Genomic DNA, 12,086 nt, shown 5'->3' with positions numbered 1-12,086 from the left:
AGCAGCTGTTGGGTCTCTGTAGGAGTGACCCTCCCTGGTTGGCTGCTCCCCAACTCCAGCCCTACTCCTGAGGCTTTCAGGAGAACATTTTAGCACATTTAGAGTCCAGCCTCTACAGGAACAATAAGAACCCAAGTTTTCACTTGGTAAGCCTATTTATCCAGTCACTTCACTGGCTTCTCATAAGCTCCAAGGATCAGTGATGGCTGTATGCCCATTTCCCTCCAAGGTGCAACAGAAGGTCACCAGGACAGGGAATGTGGAGTGGCCTTTACCCTCAGAATCCATGCAGGCTAAATATCTGTGTTGCGTCATGTTATAATGTGCCTGACCAGGTAAGCTTGCCTCTAGCCAATGGGAAGATGAGGTAACTCAGAAACATGTTTGGACAAAGGGCTCAGCATGCATTCTTTCTTATACTGCCAGGAACCTCTGGGAAAGACAGTCTGGGAAGGACTGTCTCCATTTATTGGTTGAGGACATGTCAAGGGATGTGTGGTGGTCTTAGGAATGTTCTTAAACACATGCACATGGCTTTGGAGAAGTGTGAGGACTCTGGGGGAAATGGGTAGTGAGATGGGTAGATAGTCTCTTGCCCTACTTTTCCAATTAGGAAGAGCTGCCTTAGCAGTAGTGAGCACTCTGTGTGTGGCTGTCTGCAAGCTGAAGCCAGAGAGAGTTGATGAGGTCCATCAGAGGGGTCTGCACTTGGAGGTGCTGATGTGGATACCTTCTGTGTTCTCTCAGTCTCCCAGTCTATCAGCTGAGGCTGGGGGCTGCTTTCCTTCTCGAGATCCTGGATACAAATCTGTTTTCCCAAGAGGTTAGGAATCCTCTGAGGACAGGGATACCCCTCTGTCTACTCCAAGGCCCCAGGACTCAGCACTTTTCCTGGCACACAAGGCCCATACTGCCTTGCAAAGCATTATGGGCTCCCACCTCCTTATAGATGGACATGGAAACCCCAGAACACAGATACCCAGAGCTCAGAGGCTCTGTCTACATCAAGCACCACTGAAGAGGTAAGCCCTGCCACTAGTGACCCTGTCTGCCACCTCCTCCTCTGCTCTGCTTGCATCCTTCTAGTGACAGTGAGCTCACTCCTCCTAATACAGCCTCTTAATCAAGGAAGAGTAGGAGTCATTACCATCAGGTCCAGCCTCTGGAATTCTACCTTCAGGTCCTGCTTCTGGTGGAACACTGGGAGGTATCTCCACTTCTTGAGGCTGCTCAAGGATGCCGCTGGGTTCCAGTGACACAGCCCAGAGCCCTGCACGATAAAGGGACAGATAGTGCAACAATGAACTCATCATCATATTTTTATCCAGAGGTGAGACTCTAAACTGTTCAGATAACAGATTATGACAAAGCCTCTGGTCAGGGACAGGTGGCTTGGATGTGCGCTTCACTCCACACACCTCAACACAGGCCTGCAGAGCCACAGACGTGACTGGCTGAGTGATTCATTCATTACTGGCCATTACTAGCCAGGTGTTCAGTCAGAGCAGGTGGCACTGTGGGAAGGGAGTTTAGTTGCCTTGGTAATCAGGAGGCTAACAGCCACTGAGAGCTTGCTACGCACCAGGTTCTGTTTACTTCCTTGCAAAGGGCACAGCCCCTCCTGTCCAGCCCCAGCTGTTGGGAGGGCCATGGAGCCTGCCTGGTACGTTAGCACCTCATACATGGTTAGACTTGGTAAGCAGGGGCTGCTACTGTAACTAGAAATCCCAGCAACAGCCACAGGGCACTTCCTGCTATAAGCCACACCCATTTTGTAGATAAGGAGACTTGGAGAGGTTAGGTAACTTGCCTGCCCAGGGCCATGCTAAAAGACAGAGCCAGGGTTTGAACCCAGGTATTCCGGTTCTGTAGCCTGGAGTAGAGGCACACCTAGTTGGGGTTAGGGGGCAGCCCCTCTCCTCTCTGCCCCACTTCTTTACCTTGCCTCTCTCCATCCCCACCCTCCCTCCCTCCAGGCCTGCTCTGGTTACTTACCTTCAGTCCAGATCCCCAGGGCTTTTCTCAGCCAGAGGCAAGGCCCTGGGCAATCAACAGCTATAGCGAGTTTCTCCAGCAGCCCAGAGCCAGGCAAGGGATGGGGTGTTGCAGGGGTCTGTCTTTAGGCTGATAGGCTCCTGAAGATCTTCCAGGACCACTCAAAGCTCACCCAGAAACACTCTCTTGCCACGGGCTGAGATAAAAGGCTGTTTGATTTCCCCCAACAAATATTCTGCAGCCCAGGGAAGACCCCAGCCCTGACACATGCAACCAGCACAGGGACTGAGGTTGAAAGTCTCAGAGAGGTGAGAGTTCTTGCCATTTGGCAGTCACTTTAAACTGGGGGTGGGGGTGGGGGACAAGCTGAGGGAGGGAACAAGCTGGGCTGACAGAACACCCATTCTCCAAAATCTTCAGGCCTAGGCTAAGCATTAATGACTCAGGTTTTGTAAACTGGGGCTAGTCCTATATACTCTTGGGCTGTTGAGAACGCCAAGATTTCATTCTTGAAAGTGTTTTAGGAAACGGTGACCATTATTAACTATGTTGTTTCACACTGCGGGGGGTAGAGGTACTGCCAGCCAAAACAGGCCCGTTTCTTCCTGGACACCGACCTAGGCCTGAGAATGAGTATTTTATCAACTCATAGGGGATGTTTGCAGTCCTGGGAAAGGGGCGCTGTTTTCAGAACTTCCGAGAAAGTCCTGGGTAGCGAAGCGACAGGGTGTCCCTGTCCAGGTATCCGCTGGCCAAGCTGGGGTGCGCCCCCCGCAGGCGGCGCTCGGCAAGGCCTCGGCTGCAGCCCTGAGTCCCCCAACCCCTCTGTGCCCGCCCTGGCCACCTCGGGGGCGAGGCAGCCAGGCGCGTGGGAGGGGACGGCGCGCCATTGGCTTGTGCGCCGCACTAGAGGAGGGACCAGTGCGGGCCGCCAGACTCGGGCAGCCCGGCGGCACAGGAGTCCAGCCTGCCCTGCCCTGCCCTGCCCTGCCCGCCTAGCGCGGCGCCGCGATGTGAGACTCCCCCTGCCGAAGCGTCTGCGGGGCACGCCAGCTCCGCGAGCGCAGCACCCGGCGCGCTAGGAACGTAAGTCCGCTGCCCGCCGTTGCTGGCCTCGCACTTCCCCGCCGCGCCGGCCGCTGCCTGCGCAGCGGAGCCCGGGACGCTGGGGGCCTTAGGGACCTCTGGGGGGCAGAGAGCACCCTGCGCGCTCCTGCCGGGCGCTGGGCCAGCTTGACACCTGCGGGTCTGCAGGCGCCCGGGACCCCCGCTGAGCTCCTCTAGGCACCGTCCTCTGCCCTTTTTGTTTGTTTGCTTGCACTGACTCGGTTTCCCTTTCTCCTCCAGCTCTCTTCTCTGCCATCTCCTTCCCCTAGGGCTGTTTATTTCGCCCTCGGCCTCCTCTCGGGTTATAGCTCTTTGCTTTGGAGCCAGAGAGAACCGGGCGTGTAGCAGTTTCTTCTATCGCGGGGTCTCTGTCTTCCACGCTTAGTTCCCGGTCCCCTCCCCCTTTCTCGCCACCGCACCCCCTCCCGCCTTTGTCTCCTGGCCGGAGGATTGAGCGGTGCAAACTTGTGAGTTCCCGGGTCCTTGCCCCCACGGGTACGCGGGCGGAGGAGGTGGCGGGGTTCCCGCTGCCCACTGGTCCGGCCGGACCTTCAGTGTGGGTGCGGGCCTGGAGGAGTCGCGGACTCCCGCCTCACAAAGTGGAGGAGTGTCTGCAGGGCGGAGATGAGGGATAGATCGGAGGGGGAAGCCCGGTGACACTCCAGAGTCCCTGCTGGAGAGGAACGAACAGAAAAGCGGCTGGGCCAAATCATAGCCTAGGGGAGTCATAAGGGGATCGCAGGTGGACCAGGGCGATCCTCTCTAGCCGCGCGGTCAGCTTCAAGGGGGCAGCGTGGGGCCATCGGCTGGCACAGGGTGTATTGGGGTCCTATGTAGTGCTCAAAAATACTCGGCGCACCATCTTCGGGGCACCTCAGGGCCAGGCGTTCGGTTTTTGGTCCCCGCTCCCCTCCTTCTTGTAGCCTGGGTGGAGCTTCTCCCGCTGTGGGGTGGAGGAGCAAGGAGAGACCCAGGAACCGCCCCTACCTTGCCCCAAAGCCTGAAGTACACGGCCAAGGCCTCCTCAAAGTCCCCACGCCCGCACTTCCTGTTTCGTTTTTTTAAGACAAACTTTTCTGGATGGGGCCTGGCGGGAGTGGGCAAGTCTCTGGGTTACGGGGACGCCCATCCATCTGTGCCTTTCGTTGGAAACCTGCAGCCGGCGGCGGGACTATGGTGGTTCATGGAAGAATCCGGAAGGACAGCACCTGCCTTTTAGTGGCAGCCGCAGGCTCAGTCTGAGGGAAAAACAAATTATTTTCCCGTAGGGTCGTTGGGAAATAAGAGTATTCTTCAGATTTCTGTTGTCGCCTTTGTTCAGACGGTGCCCTCCTCGAGTCCCCTCTGGTCTCAGAGTCCTAGGAGCCCGCTGCTCTGGCTTCTCTTCTGCAGAACTCTCAAATCTGGCTGCCTCTAGTTGATGTCTCCTGCTTCGACCCTTCCCGTCCCCGGACCTTGCAGCTCCTCCCCACCCAACTCCAAGGTTGAACTTGTGACAGCCCCCTCTGCTGGAGAGAGGCTCTTGGTTAGGGACGAGGTCGTCATTCATTGTTCTTGTCTCTTCCGAATGTCCCTTTACTGCCTAAAGTATCTGTGAGTACTATACAAAAGAGTGATGACACAAATGGCTAGCACAGGTCTCTACACACCTGTGGAAGCTGAAAAGACTCTTCTCTTGGCTTAAACAAGGAGAGGCAAACAAATGTTAAATAAGCAATTGGGTCATGCGTGGTGCCTTGCGTGGTTCCAGCACCCAGAGGGCTGAGGCAGAAGAGTTTGAGTTCCAGGCCAGCCCAGAGTATGTAGGAAGACCCCCCTGTCTTAGAAAGCGGGGGAGAAAGCAAATTCTATAATGTAGGGCAGGAGTCAAGGCAACATGTAGAATGTTGGGGTGTTGAGGTCATTTTAAAGAGTGATGGGCGATGTTTTTCCAATCCTGCAGAATAGCATGTGCGGCCTCAGGCCACAACAGACTGCTCCTGTGGAGTGGGGCGGGAAGAGTTAGGCACTGGTGAGAAAGGATGGGGAACACCCCTCATCTCACAGGTGAGGGAAGTGATGCTGAGAGAGGATCTGTACGCTAGCATCCCCCCCACTCCACCCCACCAGCACCCCCCCCAGGAGGGACATCCACAGGTTGGCCATTGTGTTCTGAATTCAAGTAAGAAGGCCTCACCCCCAGTAGCATTTTCTATGTCCTTCCCACAGCCACAGTAGCCAGGGACTGGGAGATAGCTACCCAGACTGAGGGCCCTGGGAACTCCTGTCTTCCAAAACCCTCATACTTCTCATCTGCCCTATTCTGTCTGACCCCAGTCCTTCAGGATACTATCCTCTTTGGAATATTCTGTTTGTGTGGGCATGGGATCCTGGAAGGGGTTCTGCTCAGTAACTGCTTTTAGTAAGAGTGGAAACTGAGGCCAAGAAGAAGTTGAATCTTCAGGTCTAAACAGCACTGGCTACAAAATTCAAGCTATTCTGAGTGATGATGGTAGGCAAATTCTAATTGGGGAAAGTAAGTGTCATTATTATGCCCATTTAACAGATGAGGAAATTGAGATCCAGAGAGGCAGGTCCCTCTCCCAAGGCCACACAAGTTCTTGGGGTGTGTGGGGGGGGGGCAGAGCCAGGATGTGAGCATGGACCTTTAGAGGAGTGACTTGCCCTGTTAACCACTCGTCCAGAACCTGACTATGGGGAGGGAAGTCTCAGCCTTGAACTAAGGTCCCTACCCAGGGGAAAGCTGGGCTGCAGACCATCTAGTCTGAGGACACTGGCTTAGCATGGAGCATGCCTTCAAGGAGACCTCCAGTTGCTCCTTCTGTGTTGTTGAGCAGCAGGGAGGGGTCTGGGGGGATGGCAGTGGCTGGGAAGGGGAGCTACTGCCTTATTCACAGGAGAGCCCTGGCCCTGTGGGAACTAGAAGCAGGGCTGTCCTGAAGGATGACTGAATGACTGACTGGGCCAGCTGCCCTTGAGGGCCAGGACTGGGTCACCAGGCCCCGGGGAGGCTGGCCCACTCAGGGTTCAAAAGGACAGGAATTCTCCATGCTGTGTGTTGCCTTTTGCAAGTGACAGCAGGACAGGAAAAGCCCTGTCAATGACTTCTGAGTGGTGAGAGGCTGTGTGAGAAGCTGCCTTGCATAGGGCAGCTGCCTCAGACCTCTGAGTGAAGCCCTTCCCCCCAACCCCCAGGGATGTGGCTCCCAGGCCTGAGCCCCACCCACTTTCTCCAACACAGCAAGGATTGTTTATGTTTTGTCCCTATGCTCTGAAGATACCAGTGATGAAAGTCTAGGCTTTTCCTTTGCCCCTCTGGAAATCAGCCATCTTCCAAAAACAGAGGACCAGTGAGAAGATAAAATCTCCACAAGGTAGTAAGAGAGGCAGGAAGGGCTGCCGAGGCTGGGCAGGGCCAAGCTGAAATGCAAATGAATGTGCTTATGTGGCTAGAGTCCTGGTTGCCTAGTCAAACCTGGGGAGGGCCCTCAGGACCACACTTCCCAACTTCTACACCAGAAAGCCCTGGCTCATTATGCCAGTGACCTCAGCTGAACTCCTTGAAGCATAGTGACTCCCGGCACCCTGACCTAGTGGCAGGGCAAACCCTGAGGCTCCAGATCCAAGAGCCAGGTTCCTGAAGGTTCGAGGAACTTGGCATGGACGCCATAGCTTTGCCACTGGGTGGGTCTGTCGCCAGGGCTGCCATGCTAAAGGATTTCACATCATGGTCTTTTTCTGTTGGTTCCCTTCTTTGTCCTCCTTGCTGTTCACAGCAGCTTAGTGACAATTGAGCTGGTGAGAGGTGACAGTACAGCCCACCATCACTGCTCTGTCCACCTAGGCAGCATGCTATAATAATTCCATTCTCTGGGGACTGAGGCTCGGCTTGGCTGCCAGCAGGTGCTGTGCACAGCAGCATCCTTTCCATCTCCCCTTTGCTTGGGCCTGGAAGGTCTCCAAAGAGACCCGTGCCACAGAGGGGTCAATTATGTGTGTCAATACTGCTGCCTGTGTCCTGCGACCCTTGGCTTTGTGGGTGAGGCATGGCACACATTTGCAGGGAATATGGTTCCTCACATGGCAGCAGACCTGCCTGATTTAGGTCTGGAAATGCAAGTCTATGGTGGGAATATGGTATATTCATCTTCTGCTCCCTGTGATACCCTGAGATGGGTCACTTTGCCACAGGGCTCCAGCAGTTGATTCCTAGAAAGTGACTAGACCTCCATCTTGTTCCAGACTACTGGGGTAGCCTAGAAGAGGCTCTGGGGCCCAGGGGCAGAGCCTTCTCTGCCTACCCTCTGACCAGGCCCTCCAAACTTTGCCTCTCGATGTCCTCACTTGGAAGCAGCGCTGTTCAGACCCACTTCCAGCTATTCTGCTGCAAGAGATAACAGAACAATGAGCTCTGCTCTGTGGTACTAGTTCCCAGAGCCCTGCCCACATCACAAGCCCTGAACCCAAGAGAGGCCATTCCTAGAAGGACTTTTCAGACATTGTGGATACACCAAGACTTCCAGGGAGAGTGTTCTGGAAGATGGCTGGAAGCTCAGTTGTTTGGAAGATGGCTGATTTCCAGATATTCATTCCCTCACTTCCCTTCTCTAGACTTTCTCAGGAGATCCAATGAAGGCTCAGGTCACAGCGAACTTGAATTCTAGCTTTGCCACACCTTCAAGCCAGGGACTCTTCAATAAGTAAGTCACTTGGGCCTTGGTGCTTGCATCTGAAAAATGGAATGGGATTAGCTATTGTCACAAGCAATCATGTGGACTTCAGGAGGTTCTTAGGCTGGTGTGCTGCTGTCCCCAGCTCGGGCAGGACATGTGAGCCGCTCTCCCCTCACTGGCAGGAGGACTGTTGCAACCACTGCACCTGTGCCCACACTGGGGAGGAAGTGGCTCCCCGACTGAGGGGCTGTGGCTGTGACTCAGGGGAAGTCGTCTGAGCAGCTGTGGGTGTTCTGGGCCCCTTCCTTCCCCCACCCCCCTCCCAGGGCAGCAGGTTTCCTAAGCCAGCCCTCCTGGGCACAGCCTCACTGTCAGGACAGCTCTGCAGTCCATTGGTTTCTATGGTAACCAGGCTTCCTGGGAAGGATGGGGAAGTCCTCCAGGATCAGCATGGGAGGTGTGGGCCCCTGCCTCATCAGGTCTGCCGCCCAGGGCTGAGTCTGGTTAGGAGTTCATTAATAACACAATGTATTGCTGTTATTTGTGGAACACAGTTCAAGGGCCCAGCTCCAAGGCTGCCCTCTTTATGGTACATCACAAACTTGCTGAGTGGACTCAGTCTAGTTTCTTAGATGAGGACTTGGAAGCTCAGAGAGGCTAAGTAATATTTCCTGAGGTCACAGAGCAGTGAAGAGAAAGAGTTGAAGTTTGAGTCCAAGTTCTCCTAATCATTAAGAGTGTGTTCCTTAATCCCAGCACTCAGAAGGCAGAGGCAGGTGGATCTCTGAGTTCGAGGCCAGTGTGGTCTACAGAGTGAGTTCTAGAACAGCTAGGGTTACTCAGGGAAACCTTGTCAACAATAAATAAATAAAAATAAGAAGGAGCACTCTTTATCCCCTGCCCTTTTCTGTCTTGGGACATCCACTCCCCTGGCCAGGAAGGCACTATCATCGAAGCCATTATACCAGAGCTCCTGATGAAACCACCGGCCCAAAGCACATGCCTCTTAGAGCATGGCCCTGCCTCATCCTCTATACCTCTCTCCTCTCCCAGGCCACAGGCTTGAATGCAACTTAGGACAGCTCCCCCTCCCCAACCATGGGCCTTAAGTTCTGACTGCAGCTAGGGAGGCCTGGGTTATGAGGACAGTGCTCTGAGGAGCACAGGCTTGCTGCTCTCCTGTTGGGTCAGCCTTGGGAATGGGGAAATGAGAAGTGATGGGACGTAAGTTGTAAATGGCCAGGGGTGAAACAGGAGACCAGCTGAACCCTGAGGAGGAGGACAGGGTTGAGCTGGCCTGCCTAGCAAGGAGGACTTTCCCACTAGGACAGGGCTCAGAGTGACTGTCACTCTTAGAAGGATGGAGAGTTGCTACCTTAGTGGAGATGGCTGCCAAGGAGTCTGACGGGGACAGCCGACAGGACATGGCCTCACTGATACCGCTTTGCATGAGCATGAGGGTGGAGGATTAGCTGCCCCTCCCCCTTCCACAGTCACAGTGGGGATGTGGAGGCCCTCAGAGCAGCATGTAGGAAGCCAGGCAGGCCTGAGTGGCAGGGGTCTTCCCCACTTTTCTCATCTGGGTAAGAAAAGAAAGGGCAGTTGGAAGGAGGATAGACCACACTCGGGGCAGGCCGCTTGGCTGGAGGGTACATGCCTACATTCATTGGCACTCCTGCATCCTTAGTCCCCATTTCATAGAGGGAAACTGAGGCTGAGAGTTCTGTAGTGGCTCTTCCAAAGCCTAGAGCTCATAAGTAGGTAGAGCCAAGATTCAAACCAGGTTCACACTGGCTCAAAGCCAGTGTGTGGCCAGTATTCCCAGGAATGGAGTGGGGGAGGTGCCCTCACTTACGTTAAAATGATATTAGGGATGAAACCCTTGGCAAATGGCTTTGATAGGGGAAAGTGGGGGAGGGAAGTCCAGAAGTCCAGAAGGCTGCTGGTGCGCGCGCATGCGTGTGTGTGTGTGTGTGTGTGTGTGTGTGTGTGTGTGTATGGTGTTGGTGGGTGAGTCATGGGGCAGAGGAAAACAGTTCTGGGAAACTTCCAGCCCAACAAGGAGAGACATGCTAGAACTGGTCTTGCACAGGGCACTGAGGTCTTGGTCAGTGATGGTGAAGGTGATAATGAGACCTGGTCCTCTCTCTCCAGAGGGTAGTGGTATCCTGTCTCGTGACTGTCATCTTCACTGGGCACTGTCTAAGAAAGGACATTGACTGCAGACTTGAGGAAGATAACATGCTTCTCATAGCATTTTTTTTTTTGTGAGTTAGCCCCTTCCTTCCCCACATGAGTAGGGAGACTGAGTCACGGACACTAAGCAGCTGGCTTACAGACCCACTTAAGCCAATGGAGATTCCAGAAGTGAGTCCACGAAGCAAGTGTGTGGCCCTTTGGCTGTGGCCCAAGCAGTCGCTTTCTGAATTGGGCTCTGTCCAGGGTCTTGCTTCTCCTTAGACCAGCTTGGGGTTGGGTTAGGAGCAGGGGTTGGGGTAGGTGGTTCCCACATCCCAGATGAGCATACTGGAACTCAGAGGGAAGAAGTAATTTGCTCTAACTGCCAATGACACCGGCTGAGCTTTAGTGCCCCATGCCCATGCTGTCACAGAGGCCTCACTGAACAGTCTGGCTCTCTTCTTTGCAGCTGCCTCTCTGCATACTCTAACCCAATTTCCCTTATGGCCTCAAGGTCTCTAGGAGGTTGGAGTTGAAGTCCTATTTTGCAGATGAGGAAACTGAGACTCAAGACTACTGAGGTGACTCACCCAAGGTCACAAGACTAGTGAGGGGCACAGCTGCATTGAGTCAAGCAGCCTGTCACATCTGGCTTCATGAGAAAGTTTAGGAATCCAGGGGCCTTGAAGAGCGGGGCTAAGACAGAAATGGCCCACAGCAAGTGTTGGTAGGAGTGGGGGGGGGGAGCTGGCGTGTATGCACATCGTGGAAGGCATGTGGAGTCCTGGCTGTTCACTTTGTCCACACACTCAGAGGCATGGGAATGTGTGATTGCACCAAATACACACAAAGACTAGAAACAACTGGACATCCCTCATGTGATTGGGAAAGACAAACCTGTTGGATGGGAGAAGCTGGGCAGGCAGGTGTTCATATGCTTTGTGATTCTGTTTATGCAGCATTTGAGAAAATCCAGATGAAACTAGAGTAACAGACATCAGACCCGTGACTGCCAGAAGTGGGGGATCAGTATATAGCTGGGATGGCACATACCCACTACAGTCTGGGCATGTGAACCTGGTGTCCTGACTGGAGGAGGTAGTGACATGGATTATCTTCAAGGTCACCTATGCATGGATTAAAATGAAGGGTCAGAGGGGACATGAGAAGGATGTGGCCAGGTGACTGACATCTCCATCCTTAGAGGAGGGGTGGACTGGGCTGAGCTCTGAACCCTGTGTGGTCTGAAAGAGGAAGGGTTAGAGAGGCTGGGGAGTGTGTTCAGTCTGTCTGGGGTCAGAAGAAAGTGGTGACCTGGGCTGAGGAATGGGGCCTCACCTGGAGCAGTGTGACTAAAAGACATCCCTTCTTCCCCTTGGGCCTGCTGAGTGCCTCTGTGTGGAACATGGACAGCCTTTGCTGTCCTGCCAGCACCCTCAGGGGGCACAGGAAGGAAAAACATGGCCACTCATTTTATAGATGAGGAGCAAGGGGACTGGGTGTCAGGGTCGGGGGCCCAGGCCTCGCTCTTCTAGCAGATCCAGTGGTGACTTTTGCTGTCATTTTGACATTTTGAACAAAGCCACTGGAGCTCTTCCTAATGTATGGGCTCCACCCTGGCATCCAGAGCCAATGCCATTCCTGCTGATGTGTTTGTTGGGATGGCTTATTTCATTTCAAGAGTCTGGCAGGTTGAAAAGGAACCTGGGTAATCTGGAGACATTCCCTGGGGCTGGAAGACATGGGCTCAAGGATGTGGCATTGGGCAGCAGGTGGCTTGGAGGAGGGAAGACAGCTTCTGAGCTCTGCCTTGGAGTGAGTTTTCTAGAGGCTGCCATGGGAGAGAATGAGATCCTGCAGTACAGAGGGCATTTGGCACTGGCCAGCGCACAGGTTGGTTGGGATGCCGTTGTCCTGTTGTTTGCTGGCCTCTACATTCCAGGTGAGCTCTCCTCACCTGTGGAATTGTCCTCATTTGTGCCCATCTGTCAGGACCTTGTGATGCAGAGTTCTGGGGCTGCCTGGGGGTCAGCCAGAGCCTCACCTTGCCATCCTCTTCCCACACCCTTTCTCGTCTTAGACTGAGGACTGAACGAAGGAGAGGAGCGCTCGTCTCAGACTCTGGTGCCCATT

This window comes from Cricetulus griseus, chromosome 6 (genome assembly GCF_003668045.3).
Source record: "Cricetulus griseus strain 17A/GY chromosome 6, alternate assembly CriGri-PICRH-1.0, whole genome shotgun sequence".
In the NCBI taxonomy this organism is placed as follows: Eukaryota; Metazoa; Chordata; class Mammalia; order Rodentia; family Cricetidae; genus Cricetulus; species Cricetulus griseus.
This window is presented reverse-complemented; position numbering follows the sequence as displayed.